General features: G+C 46.0%; 1 protein-coding gene across 2 annotated transcripts in view; it reads left to right on the forward strand.

Moving 5' to 3' along the window:
- Nucleotides 1-15,368, forward strand: part of FAF1 (Fas associated factor 1) — a 1,868,643-nt gene that overhangs the window by 1,233,141 nt on the left and 620,134 nt on the right. The gene's annotated exons all lie outside the window — the stretch shown is intronic.

Genomic DNA, 15,368 nt, shown 5'->3' on the forward strand with positions numbered 1-15,368 from the left:
ACTAAGAGTAGCTTCATCCGCACTGAGAGTAGCTTCATCATCGGATGATGCCATGTGGAGAGAAACTCACTGCCTGAATCTTCACCTCCCACCTCTGCCTCAGAATCAGAGTCACTCTCTGGACCATGGTCAGAGGAAGACTCAAAAAGCATACCAACAACCTGCTGAGCAGTAATCCTGCGGCTAGCCATTATCCTTACTAAGAAAGGAGACTGCACAAACAAGTCAACAACAACCAACACTGTGCAAAATAAGTAAGTAAAAAAATGTTTACCTTTATCACAAAGATCTATATACTCAAAAACTATACGATTCACTTGCAAGAGACCGCTACACTCACCAGCACCTACTCTGCAAAGACACAGCAAAAATCAACAATATCCCACTAGAAAGAAAAAAAAACAATTACCCAAAAGACAACAAAATACACATCAAGCACAAATGCAAAAAGTTTTAGTCACTCAATAAACAGAAGCCAAACTTACTGGTATTATTACACAATTTGCAAAAAACATATTCATGCAGAAAAATGAAACTCACTTACATTGTACAAAAAAAGTCTCTTACCAAACACATGCAACTACACAAACAGCAGAACCACCAGTAACAAAACCGCAACCTGCAACAGTCTAAAGAGCAAAAGCCTTGAACTAGAACAAAAAGGGAGAAATAAAGCATTACAATTAAAATTTACAAGAAATAAAAACAATTCACATTATAACACGCTATGTCACTACCAAAATGGGGGCAGAAAGGCCAAATAAACGGGCTGATCTGTCCCCAGGGGGGGCAGAATACACAACAAAATATATGTCCCCTGGAAGCAACCAATTAATTTATTTTTAAATCCCTAGCTCTGATGGGCTTTTCTGCCCTCCCCTCCCCCGGGCCAGAAACGCCAAAAAATATAGGTGATCTGTCCCCAGGAGGGGGAGCAGAAAAGTCTTATAAATTATTTAGGCCCATAAGGAAGCGACCCTTGCCCAAGGGGTCGCTTCCATTTAAAATTTAAAACACTCCCTGGTGTCTAGTGGGGTTTTCTGCCCCCCCCTCCCCCGGGGGCAGAAAGGCCAATTAAACAAACCGATCTGCCCCCGGGTGGGAAGGGGGGGTGGGGGGGGGCAGAATATAATATATAATTTATTTAAATATAGCCCCTGGAAGCGACCCTTTCTAAAGGAGTCGCTTCCAATTTAAAAAAAACAAACAAATTCCCTGGCTCTAGTGGGCTTTTCTGCCACCCCTGGGGCCAGAAACGCCCCAAAAAATCAGGTTATCTGTCCCCAGGGGGGGTTGAATACAATTTTTAAATAAATTTGGCCCCTGGAAGCGAGCCTTGCCCAAGGGGTCTCTGCCATTTAAAAAAAAAAAAAAAATCCCTGGTGTCTAGTGGGGTTTTCGAACCGTGAACCCTGTGCTCCGAAGTCAGCTGCCCTGGCCGCTGCACCACACCTCTACACAGAAGGATGTGCCACCTATGTTTTTTTCTCTTGTATGCAGGGATTTTGAGGCGAGATGCCGATCTAGAATGGAGGTTCCGTTGTTGAATGTGTCTGGTGATTTTCTTCTTGATGAAGAGCTGTCCTGTTCCATGTATCGCTTTGTGGGTGATACAAAGCAGCTTGAATGTGGATCTTCTGGCAACCGTTAACCAATGTAGGGCCTTCAAAACAGAGGAGATGTGGGCTTGTGGCTTTATATGTTAAAGTAGTTTGACAGCAAAGTTCTGAATCCACTGTAGTCTTTTCATAGCTGTTAAAGATGATCAGTGGTAGAGGCTATTGCCGTGATAGAGTTTAGACCGAACAAGAGCGATATTGGCCTGGATCTTGTGTGGCAATCCCGGGTGAGGGAAGATGCACTGCAGAGTTTTTATATTAACGAAGCTTGATCTTGCTAGTTTGTCCCCTTGGGCATTCATTGATAGCTTGAAGTCCATGGTAATCTCAAGGTTTCTTACTTTCTTTGATCGTCAGGCCAGGTGGCGAGTGGGTTATAATTTTTCCAATCACCACATGTGAGTATTTCCATTTTGGAAGCATTTAATTTGTGATGGCTCAATGTCATCCACTGATTAACAGCTCTGAGGCAACTGAAAATTTGCGAGTTTCCAATGTCTTTGGGGCTTTTCAGTTTAAGGAGTATTTGTGCGTCATCTGCATAGTTACAGCATGTGAGGTGAAATCGATTGATCGGTGCCGATAATGACTTCATGTAGATGTTGAAAAGCATGGGTGAGATGATAGATGCTCGTTAGCTATTAGTATGCTAAAACATCCATCATACAGAATAAAACCAGCATTGACAAAGCATATAGGTCTGGCTTAAATTTTCAGTTATAAGTCAGACCTGTTGCCATTGCCAAAGCTGCTAGGCGCACTGAATGTCAGCAGGAGCCGAGCCACTGGGTTCTCAAAGTATATATTTTATACATCTATATTACCTACTGGCAATCGCCAGTTAAATGCTAATTCCTAACTATAACGTGTGTGAAACCTATGGTTTTTTAAGTGAATTTGTACGGTTTTTTAAATGCCAAGTTATGTATTTATTAATGTTTTTTTTTTTTTTCAGGTTGCGTTTTCGTAAAAAAAAAAAAGGTTTTTTTCACCCTTGGGGGTCCTTCAGTGACCCCCTGACAAAGGCTAGGGGGTCAGGAACTGTCCACCCTGCCCCCTTTTCACGTTCTCCACCTTTGTTTTTCACTGCCTCAGACTGTGAGAGACAAAATGGCGGACGACACTTCCTGATTTTGACCGATTCGAATGTTTACTGACATCTAACAACCAATCAGAATTGCGCTCGCGCACGTCACCGTGTGCGCACGGTGCGCGCTTATAGATATATATGTACTTTTAACTGAAATTTTCTCAGGAACTACTGAACAGATTGACTCCAGATATTCAAAAGGCACATCCCTGACCTGAGGACTACCTCTCTGCCAAATTTCAAGTAATTCTGTTCAGCCGTCCGGGCTGTACCTTGGACTAAAGGTCCCTATGGAAAAATGCATGGGGAAAACGCGTTTTGGGACCCCCCTTTTTTCTCGGCCCCCGCTTGACTAATCACCCCGAGACTTTCAGGGTAGGAGCGGAGCGCCCCACCTATTTTGAAAAATTCGCGAGGATTCGTCAACCGGCGCCAAAGTTAATCAAAATAGAATTTTCTGATTTCCTATGGAAACACGGTCCTAACTATAACTATCTACTGGCGACCGCCAGTAGATAATATATATATATATTTATATATATATATACTGTTAACACTGTCCTGTTACTACGAGAAGCAGCAACGATTGAAGAAGGGACTTTTTACCCGAAACGCGTCTGGCTTTGTTGAAACGTGGATGCCTGCTTTCTCCATGCTGCTTGCATGCAAAATGCTGCCATTAAAGATTTGAATTACCTACCTGCAGGCTGGCTTCCTTCCTTGGGGGCTACCTTGTGATTGAAAATATATATATATTCCATCCAAAGGTTACAGGGACGTTATAGGCTCAGATTTCACTTGTAAAATTAGCAGTTATAGTTACCTGAGCTAACTATAAGTTACACCCCCGCAATGCACTGCTTATGACCTCACATTTTACATCATTCATGACATCTCAAATTACATCACTGATTTCATCATCCAGTGATTGTTAGTGTTTCGTAAGCATTTGTGAAACTTAAAGATAGATACTAAGCTACTGCATAAAGTATGTTTCTAGTCTTACTGTACTAATGTCTAACATATGACATCTGAGTGACTAAATATGTGTGAGAGGGTGTCTGACTGGTGGTATGGGTCTTTGAGTGGGTGTGTGAGTGGCTGTATGGATGGGTTAGTGGGTGTGTGAGAAGCTTTATGGGTGAGTGAGTGGGTGTGTGAGTGGGTATATGGGTGACTAGGTGGTTGTGTGTCTGGCTGCATAGGTGTGTGAGTGGCTGAATGGATGAGGGAGTGGGTGTGGAAGTGGATGTATGGGTGAGTGAGTAGCTGTTTAATTATGTGTGTAGGTGAGTGGGTGTCATTGGATATATTGGAGAGTGACAGTATGTGTGAGTAACTGTAAGAGTGAGTGTGTGACAGATTGTATGCATGTGTCAATGAGCATGTAAGTGGTTCTGTGGGTATCCATGGGTGTGTGAGACGTTGTATAGGTGAGTGAGTGGGTGTGTGAGTGGCTGTATGGGTAAATAAATCAATGTGTGAGTAGCTGCATCGGTTAGTGAGTGGCAGTTTGAATGTCTGTATGGGTTAGTGCGAAGGTGTGTGAGTACGTGTATGTCTGGCTGAGTGGCTTTGTGACTGGCTTTAGGAGTGAGTAATTGTGTGAGTGGCTGCATGAATGAGTGATTGGGTGTGTGAGTTGTACGAGTCTGAGAATGAGTGTGTGAGTGGGTGTATGAGAGGCTATATAGGGATGTGTGTGATACTGAGAGTGATGTCATCAGTGATGTCATTTGAGATGTCATCAGTGATGTCACAGACCATGACATAAGTGATGTACTATTTGAGGTCATAAGTAGTGCATTGCGGGGGCATAAGTTATAGTTAGGTTAGGTAACTATAACTGCTACATTTCTATGGTTTTGTATGGGTGAAATCTGATCCTAACTATAACGTATCTGTAACCTTTGTTTTTTTTACGTGAATTTTTTAAGGATTTTTACAATTTTATTTCCTAACTGTAACCGTTGTGAGTGAGTGCTTGAGTGTCTCAGTGGATGTGTGAGGAGTGAATTTTACAGTTTAAAAATCTTTTTTTTAATTGATTACAGATTAAATTTATGCTCATACGGTTACAAATCGTGAACTTGTTATACATAGGACGCTTCACTTCACAACACTTCTGTCATTTAATCTATACATTTACTGCATTGACATTGAGAGAGACCGTTTGACATGGCTCCATTCCTATCTAATTCAGCTTAAGTCTATTTCAGACACGGTAAGGGGTGGAGTATGTATGTTCCCTCTATAAGCGTTCCACGCTCCCCACACCCGTTCCCACTTTTTGGGGCATCCTCTATGCATATAGGCCACCCTTTCTGCCACCATAGCACCATCCATATCACTACACCACTCTCGATACATTGGACAATTTGTGATCCCCAATGTTTGGCTATGTTACGCTTGGCGAACATCATGCCCAGCGTTGCCCAATCTTGTGCTGTGTGGTTAAGGTCAGTTGGCTCCCAGACATTCAATAGACATCTCTTTGGTTCCGGCTGGACTGTCACTCCACTAACTTGCGTAATGGCTCGCATAATCATTTCCCATTGTGTTGCTATTACCGGGCACTCCCACAGTGTATGATAGAAGGTACCAATTGCTCTGCATTGTCTCAAACGGAGTGTATTTTCAGTCTTTCCTATCTTGTGTAAGGTCAATCTTGTGTAGTAGATGCGATGCAGTATCTTCAATTGTACTAGTCTTAATTTTGAGGATATCGCCACTTCACGTGGGGAGGCGAGCGCCTCTTGCCAATCCGTCTCATCTAGGTCCACCACTTCGGTCTGCCATTTTTCACTCAGAGCTTTTGTGGGATCTTGTTGATTATTGATGATTTTGCAATAAGTGAGGGAGATGGCTTTTTTGTCCATGCATTCTGTTAGGAGCCTAGCCTCCAACAGGGAGGCCTCAGGGAGTACAGTACCTGCCGGAATAGCGGTCATGTGTCTAATCTGAGCATATCTAAATATTTCCGAGGGGGGCATCTCATATTGATCTTGGAGGTGGGCAAAGGTAAAAACTTCCCGCTTGCTCCACAGATCACCCACTGTTGAGATTCCGATGGAGTCCCATCATTTGAAGCCTTTACTAGTACCAAGTCTGCCTAGTTTTTGTGGTACCAAAGTGGGGTCATCTGTGTTATGACATCGTCCCATCCCAGTTTTTTAAGCGCTATGTGCCAAATCTGGACTGTGTGTGTTGTGAGTCCCATTAGTGGTGGTTTGCGCGTTTTAGTGTAAAGTGCTCTCATTACTCCTTCCTCTCCCAAACTATGTCTGTCTGAACGGAACGCTGGGTCTGTTTGTGGGGCATGAAACCACTGATTGAGTATGATCAGTTGGGAAGACCTGTAGTATGATTGTATCTTGGGAAGGGTGATCCCGCCATCGTACCAACCCTTTATCAATTTATTCATGGCTATGCGGGCTGTTTTTTTTAGAGGTGGTAGGAGTTTTTTCCCCATAAATTCCCCAGGTAGTGGTATGATATAGGTTACTAAATACTTAAAGCACCCTTCTGCGATTTACAGACTACATCCCTTCGGGAGTTGTGGTGGGGGGCCGTGCAGGACATAAAGAATCGACTTGGTCCAGTTGATAGTGTAACCCGACAATTTGCCATGTACTTGACAGATGCCCAGAAGCCTGTTAATGGAGCGCTTGGGGGAATCCCATATATAAAAGCACATCATCCCAATAAGAGGGATATCCGGTCCTCCCATCCCTCCGCCTAGTGAGGTCCGCGGATCACCGGGTCTCTCCTTTTCCAGGCTGCCAGTGGCTCCAATATGAGGGCGAATAAGAGCGGTGATAGGGGGCATCCTTGACGTGTTGCACGCTCCAGGGGAAAGTCGGCAGAGACATGGCCGTTTACCACTACATGAGCTAGGGGATTTGTGGATAGTAGCTGGACCCAAGCACAAAATTTGGGGCCGAAGCCCATATTCTTGAGAACAGCAAAGAGAAAGGGCCACTCAACCATATCAAAGGCCATACGCGCATCTAAGGATAGGATGACAGCCGCTTCTTGAAGTTTAGGTATACGAGCCCTGACACTATGTAGGCATCTCAGATTGAGGGCAGTGTTTCTTCCCGGCATGAACGCTGATTGATCCGGATGTATTAATTTAGTGAGATGGGGTGTCAACCTAGCCGCCAGTGTTTTAGCCAGTATTTTGGCTTCTGCATTAATCCGAGATATGGGCCCATATGATGTACATTCCCATGCAGGCTTTCCGAGTTTATGAATAGCCACTATTGTCGCCGTTTGTTGGTCCCTAGGGAGTTCTCCTGCTTCCAGGCTGGCTACATACATGTTTAATAGGTGTGGCGTAGTAGTATTTGCTGTTCTTTTGTAGAGTTCAATGGGTATGCCATTAGGCCCCATCGCTTTCCCTGATTGTATGGCATCTATGGCTAACAGTAGTTTGTCTGCTGTGAGATCTGCCTCAAGTGTCGGGGCATTGTCCGGTGTTAGTGTGGGCGTTCGTTTGTCTTTTAGAAATGCTTGTAACGGTCGAGGAGGTCGTTGTGTAGACATTTCTGTAGTGCTGCGCTAGTGCATTCACTATTCTCTACGGGTCAGTTATGGGTTCTCTATCTTCTATTTGTTTACTTTTTTCTTTTTTATGGCCTGAAATTAATGAGATGGCCTGGCCTCGAAGTACTGCCTTGTAAGCCTCCCAAAGGATTACTGGGGAGGCAACTGAGTGTTAATTTTCTTGGAAATATTGTTGTGTTTTATTAGTTATTCCTTTCAAGATCTTGGGGTTTCGTAGAAATCCCGGATATATTGGGAAGGTTTGTCAATGGACTTCAGCGTAATGCGTGTATTTCATCATAACCGGGGATCAGAGATCCCTCTAGGCAGTTGAACCACTTCTATTATCTTTCCCAAACTATCCGCCAGCGTGAATATGTAGTCTATCCTAGAGAGGCTATTATGTACCCCTGAATGGAATGTGTATTGTCGTTCTAAAGGGTAGCGGAACGCCAAGTATCCACGAGGCTGAGAGCCTCAAGGAATTCCGCAAATCGGGAGGGAGTATTGTGTTGGGCTCTAGAGGGTTGGCGGTCAAGTGAATCATCAATAGTGGCATTGAAATCCCCACTTATTAGGAGTTCCCCTTCTGGGAGAGTGAGTAAGAGTGTCCAAAGAGCTGGGAGTTCTACCAAGTGAAGTGCTGGGGGGATGTATACTGAAACTATATTATATGCTCGCCCCTCCCATTGGCATGAGATGGCTGCGAATCGTCCTTGGTCGTCTTTCCATGTCTGTTTAATAATGAGTGGGAATTGTTTCCGTACCAGAATACCCACCCCTCTTGAGCCCGAGGTAAACTCTAAATGTATCACCATTCGGAAACCCCATCTGTCTTGGGCTTTATAGGAAGAACCCATTAAGTGTGTTTCCTGAATCAGGGCTACTCTCGGTGTGTGACGTTTAAGGTATCGCAGAACTAACTCTCTCTTTAGTTTGTCGCTCAACCCGTTAACATTCCATGTAAGCAGAGTGAAGGGGTAGCCGGACGTGAGGGAAGCCATTGGTGCGGCTGCCTCGTGGTCAACCAGCACTGTCGTCTGTCATATCCCGTATCTATGAAGTGGAAGTCTGTATGAAAATGTGCGAGAAGCATGGCGTGTCAGTATTGTGATTGAATTTTAAACCTCCCCTGCTTAGTTCCCATCTCTGATAACTTGATGGGGGAGAGTCCTCCGGTAACCCCTCCAACGCTCCCCTACCAGTGGCTTATCCCGTTGGCTTATCCAGAGTCTCTGATGCCAACTTTTAAAATGCTAGATGGGCAAAGTGAAACAACGGTATACTGTGCAGCGTTCACTCATTGTCCTGTATTCGTATTATCATCTTGAGCGAGGCGTTTGCTTAAACGTCTCCCTGGCTATGCCGCGAGGGGACGTCCCCTGCATTCACCTTGTCTATCTCGTTGCATGCTATTCACTAAACACTTATACCAGCTCCAGAAGCTACTGTCAGTGTGGACACCTCTCATTTCCCTCCGCTTGTTTGTGATGAGCTTCCCAGTGCTCTTGTCTCTTCAGATTCTTCTGATGCCTTTCCTGCAAGCATTGTCCGTAGTTTCTATTAGATCGTCAGGAGCCCGGGGCCCGATGCCATCCCTCCAGCCATTCTCGACCCTCCTCTGGCGTTATAAAAAACTATGTTTTTCCCTCGACCTCCACTCTCAGCTTTGCCGGAAATAACATTGAGTATTTGAGTTCACGATTCTGGAGCTCTTTTTTTCCCTCCAGGAATCCGCTGCGCTGCTTTGTCATTGCCGCCGTGTAGACCGGAAGCATTGTTATCGTGCTGTGCCCAAAACGTATCGGAGGAGCGACACGTGCCGTCTGCAGAATCATGTCACGATCTCGAAAGTTGAAGATGCTAGCTAATATGGGTCGGGAGGGGCCCTGGTTTGTGTCTCCCCCCGGGACACATTGGGCTCTCTCTACGGAAAAGTAGTTGGAGAGACCTCGTGGCTGTAGTTGGTTCTTCATAAGGTCTTCAACTAGGAGGTCAAGTGCTGTCCCTCCTGGTTGCTCCGATAGGCCAATAATTCTGATATTATTACGTCTTGAGCGTCCTTCTTGATCGTCAAGTTTGGCAGCCATTACTTTGTTGTCGGCTTCAAGTTGGCGTACTTGTTTTTTGAGAGCGGTTGTTTCACTAGTAAGAGTTGATGTAGTTGTTTCGACCTCTGCCACTCTGGCAGACATTTTGTGAAGATGTGCTTGAAGCAATGAGAGTTCCATAGAAATTGAGCCGATACGTGAGTCCAAGGAGGTATGTACATTATTTAAGGTAGCCATAATGTCCTGTAATGTGACTTCTGGTTTTTCCGCTGTTGTAGGGCTTGCCGCTTGAGCGGGGTCTTGATCAGTGAGTTCTTATTGAGTCTTGGTGTAGGTATATTTTTCAAGCTTTGCATTGTGTGTGCCCCGCTGGCCTTTGCCCCCCATCACGACACGCCTTGGTCAGTGCCACTTGAAGTAGAATTGGACTGGGGTGGTACTCACTTCTGCCTGCCTACGTGTCGTGTCGGCACATGCGGCCTTTCAGGTTTTCCACCCCATAACAGTCGTCGTGCTTGCATGTCGTCAATGGGTCAATCGACCTAGGGGGGTTGTTTCCGTGCTTTGTCACGTTCTGTATCCGTGCTGCGGTGTTGCAGAGCGTGTGATGTGTTCAATATGCACGGGCGTTGTAGGGCCTTATGTTGTGGAGATCTTGCCTTGTTCTCTTTGTGAGGCTCTGATGCTGTCTGCCCCTTTGTTTTAACTTTATATGCCCAGTCAATAGTATTTTTCTTGTGGGGGCCTTACTAAAGAGCTTCCGTGGTATCTCGCGTGTCTCCGCGCGTCCCACCTGCTGTGCGTAATGATTCTTTCCAAGGGGGGGTGTGACCCATGGTTCCCGGGGGCTACTTGGAGGATCCGGGTCTTCGGGTTACTTTAGTTGGGCGGTGCACAGTCTGGGTCGCTCTTTATCCCTACGAGTTACTCGCCGCACCTTGGGAGGCGCCGCCCCGCACGGTCGCTCCCAACCTTTTTTTACCGATGTGAGGCTCTCCCAAGCCTGTCACCGTGTCCCAGGATCGGTCCGTGGAGGACTAGCGCCCCGGTCTCAGTTTACGCGCCGGATGGCTTCCGTCGCGTAGGTGGTGCCTCCTCTCAATTTTTCCATTTTGCCGACGTTGCAGCGGCCCCTGCTCCAAAGTTATTGATGGGCGGCGTCGCAGTGGCGAGTGTCGCGGGGAGTCTTGGCCAGGCGAGCAACGCCGCCAGTGCGGTGTGTACTTCTTTCCGTATATAGGTTCAGGCGCCCTCTCTGTGTTCGGGCGCAAACGAACTTCAGTCCCCGGCTCTGGCTTGTGATGTGGGCCGCACCTCTTTTCTTCAGTGCGGTTTCACAGTAGATTGTTAATTGGGATCCGCTCCAAGTGCATCGGATTCCCTGCTGCTTCTGACATTTAGCCCACTGCTTTGGGGCAGTTTATGCCAACTGATTAGTGACCGGATCGTTTGGGTAGTTGGCTTGGTGACGGAGCCTCCTTAGGCAGTGGCCATTTCCTTCGGCTGCTAGCCACGCCCCCAATTTTACTGTTTTTAATGTTATTTCCTAACTATAACGTCACTGTAACTTTTTTTTAATGTGAATTTTGAAGTCTTTTATTTTAGTTTTATTTCCTAACTGTAACTAGTAACCTTTCACAGTGAGTGTGTGAGTGAGTGCATGAGTGTCTCAGTAGGTCTGTGAGTGGGTGTGAGAGCGTCTGAGTTGGTCTGTCAGTGGTTGTGTGAGTGTCTGAGTGTGGTTGCATAAGTATCTTACTGGGTGTGTGAGTGGGGGATTGAGTGTCTGAGTGGGTCTGTGAGTGGGTGTCAGTGTAGGTTTGCGAGTGCCTCCATAAGTGTGTGTTGGTCTTTGAGTGAGTGCTTCAATTTCTGAGTGGGTCTGTGAATGGGTGTGTGAGTACATGAGTCTGTGAGTGGGAGTCTCTGGGTGGGTCTGTGAGTGGTTGCATGAGTCTGAGTGGGTCAGTGAGTGGGTGTGTCTCTGGGTAGGTCTGTGAGTGGGCGTGTGATTCTCTGAGTGGGCCTGTGAGTGGGTGCATGAGTCTCATTGGGTCTGTGAATGGGTGTTTGAGTGTCTAAGTGCTGTCTATTGTTCCCTCTTCTGCTCTGTTTTGCCTTTCCTGCTCAATTTGCCCTCCTATGCTCTGTTTTGCTTTTTCTGCCTCCCGGGCCCAAATCGGCCCTGGGGACCCCAGGGCCCAGCCACAATTCAATGAGGTGAGTGGCACACAGCCCCACTTCCCGGTCTGATTTCGGCCCTGGCCCGGCATTAACTGGATGGGGAAGGGGTCCTCCTGACACCCCCTTGCCTGGCCGAGTTTGGCCCCAGGTACCCCATCCCCTAGGGCTCAGCCATGTGTCGCTGGATGCCCTGGTCCCACCCAGGATGCTCAGTGTGCAGGATGAGGATTGTGGGGTGACCCTCAAGGCCCCCCATAATCACAGCCAGCTTCCTGCATCCTGTGGGAGCTGACATTGCTTTTGCATGCAGGGAGCTGCTGGATGTGCAGCTCCCTGCATGCGGTATCAATTGTTTCATCTCTTTCCCTGCCCACATGTCTTTGGGCAGGCAAATAGAAGAAACATCTGCTTCCAGGAAGCGGGAGTGGTTTTCCTCTCCCGCTTCCTGGACGTGGAGTTTTTGCTAGGCGGAAGCGGTCATCTCCCGCCTAGCAAAAGCAAACAGTTGTGTCCTGGGAGTGGGCACCACGGGACATAGCAGGAGCCAGCCCAGGGATCTGGCAGTCTGCTGGGCCTTAATAGCTCCAGGACGGGGGTCTTGCAACACCCCCTCCTTCTGTTTTCACTGGCTGGCCCCTTGGACAACCACTTCCCTGGAGCCGGCCCATGAAAACAGGAGGAGGGGGGCAACGTGGCCCCTCCCTCTCACATATATTTTAATAGCTGGCCACGGGGAGGTGTGGTCCCCCGGTTTCCAAAGAGCCCATGGAGGTTAGGGGGTTCAGGCGACCCCCTCCAATATTTTAAGAAAAGCCCCAGAGAGGTGATGGTCCCCAATGATGAAAAGAGCCCATAGAAGGGGGTCTGCACGGCCCTCTCCATTTTGTAAATATATCCCGGGGGCTGGTGGTACCTGGGGCTTAAAGAGCCTAAGGAGGGTGCCCCCTCCTTTTTTTCCCTTGAATGCCCTTGTGCCCCCTGGACCTGACCCACCCGGGGGCTATAATGTAAACAAACATGGGAGACCACGTTTGGGTTTTATTTTTTATTTTTGTTGCCGTGATTTTTTTTGGGGGGTGGGGGTTTTGGGACCAGAGCTTAGGGGGTTAGGGTATTCCTTTCCCCCCCCCCCACTCTTTTTTAAGTTCCTGGTTGAAGTGTTGGCAGTCAATCAGCATGGCGACTGTCAGATCTGCACTGCTAGATATCCAAATTAGGATTTCCTTTAATATCTCCAAAACTACTGATCGGATTTACACCAAAAAAACAAAAGCGCGATCTCCAGAACAAAATCTGCTAAATTTGGTGTAATTCTGTCCAGCAGTTTGGGCTGTAGTGTGGGCTGTAATAGTGTTCAAAAATCCTATGGGAGTTAACATGGGAAACACTTTTTATTACCCCCCGTCTCTGCCCTGAAACTTTCCATGCACAACTAAAATCACTGGCAAACTTTTTGGGGGGAAATTTTGCAAGGATTCGTCAACTGGCTCCAAAGATATAGTAGGCAAGTCAAAAAAAGCCTTTCCAATGGAAACATGGTCCTAACTAGAACTACTTTCTGGTGATCGCCAGTAGGATATATATATATATATATATATATATATATATATATATATATATATATACACACACACACACACACACAAATGTTAGGTGACCAGAGCATATGTAGGCAAAACAAACCACAAAAATTGTAAGCATGGAGGGGTCATTTCTCCATACTGTGTGTAGTTGCAATGCCTTACAGCCCTTCTGGCGCAGAGTTTTGACCTGCCTTAACGAGGTACTGTCCCAGGACCTCCCATATGACCCGCGTATATTCCTACTTCATAGCACAGAGGGTGTAGGTGGGAATCGCTATAAGTAGCACTTACTTTTTCTCGCTCTCACGATCGCTAAACGCGACATTGCGCAGTTATGGAAGGGTAACTCACCACCAACGATGGGAAAGTGGTGACAAGAGCTTGATAAATGTATGGGCGCCGAGATAGTGTTTCAAGCGAGGGGCTGCCCCCAAAAGCATAGAAAGATATTGGCTAGATGGAAGGAGTACCGGGGTATAGACCTCCCACCTCTTCCTTCCCAATCCCCGTGAAAATTTTCATGGACTGTCAGTGGGCCATAATTTATGAGGTATTGTTTCTTTTCCTTGGTTATTCGTATGTATCGAAGGTTCACTGTTTCTTTTTGTTGGTTTTATATAAGAAGGGTACTCATGGGTGTCCCCATGTCTTGTAACATGCTCATATATTGTTTTCAATTGGATTATGTCGGGCGGCCACCCAAATGGTACTATATAAATGCAATAAAATTGTTGTTTTTTTTAAATCGTAAGCACAGTAATAAAGAAGTGTTCCTGACATGCTATAACTAGTAGAAAGAGCAGGCACACAAATGCCCTTCAAATTCTGGAAGCACTACAAATGTCAGTGTAAAGTCGTTGAGCAAAATCAAGGAGCACATGTGAAGTTGAAGTCCTTCTCATTATATCAGGGATTAGTTCCTTTAGTGTCTTCTGTTCTCAACATCTCAAAGCCGTAGCCAACACGTATTTTGTCTGGTTATGGTCCCCCATGTCTGATAATCTTTAATACTGTTGTTCTCAGATTGCATGCACTCGATTATCGGAGATGTAACAACAATAACGTGAGGCATTGGTTTCTTTAGGATTTACGGCCCACACTATGGTGTTGTTTATTGTTGAGAATTCAGGTATTAGAGTATCGTACAAGAGGGACCTCGTGTGACTGAACTTATGATGTACCTTGGAAGACTGTGGCTAGTGTTTAAATCTACAAAGCATTGAGGATTTTGATTACGAACCCTTGAGGAAGTTGTGGCGTTTGTGTGTCCTTGGCAAACACAGCATGTCAATGAAGCAAGGCACTGGCCTTGAAAAGAGTGCATAAAAGGCTGCATAAAATTCAAGGAAGTTAAGTGGATGGGGCTTTCTGGCCAGTGGGTAGGGATGTATTGGCAGAACCGCATGAGGAGAGAGAGGCAGAACTGTCTTGTCCAATGCACCAATAGTACTTCTCTGTGTAGCATTAGCAAAATCTTAATGGAGACTCAATGAACAATGCAAATACCAGCGAAGCTCCGTGGAATTGACGGACAGCCCATCTAAGGACCAGCAAACCAGCCAAAATACAGGAAAATCAATGTCCTGCCCCTTACTACTTAAAAAAAAAAAGAATTTGATGACATATGTTCTCTCAGTAAACAGATACAGCTCTCTTTAGATAGACCTAAAATCTTGTCAAGCAACCTCCAGATAAGAATGTTAGACTGCTTTTAAAAAAAATGCCTTCTGAAGAAGAATGGACCAAAAATATTCAATCCCCTAAACATTTGCACTTAAATAACTTTTGAGGTAGACATTTTGAAATATAAACTTAGCCTTCTTGTCCTTAATAGGCTCATCATACTCCCTGTTGGGTTGGGAGAAACCTTCGACCCATTTGGACTAACTCACATGAAAGTAGTGATTTAAAGTTAAGTTTACTAAAAAACGACCTGCCATGCGGGCATCTAGCAAGTTGGTGCCTAAACATGGATTAGGAGTTGATCTCATGGTTGTTAACAAAACAGAGAAATTATTAAATCATAGGACTTTCACCAAAGTCGGAATGTGGTTCGAAATTCCTGCTCCCGAGCTCAGCAGAGGAGCAGGAAACACCAGAACTGGCAGTGCTCCAAGTGCGAGCAACCTTCCAACAGAGCCGGCCTCTTACGCGGCCAGTGGAGGGGAGTGGGCAGCATATGAGAAAATCCAACAAACAGATCAAAGAAGCAACAGCAAGAGCAGACCGCTGCAACCAGCAAGGCAAACAATATAAAACAAACTTGAACAAATCTGTGCCCTGCCCAAACGCC

Source organism: Triturus cristatus, chromosome 4_2, assembly GCF_964204655.1.
Source record: "Triturus cristatus chromosome 4_2, aTriCri1.1, whole genome shotgun sequence".
NCBI lineage: Eukaryota > Metazoa > Chordata > Amphibia > Caudata > Salamandridae > Triturus > Triturus cristatus.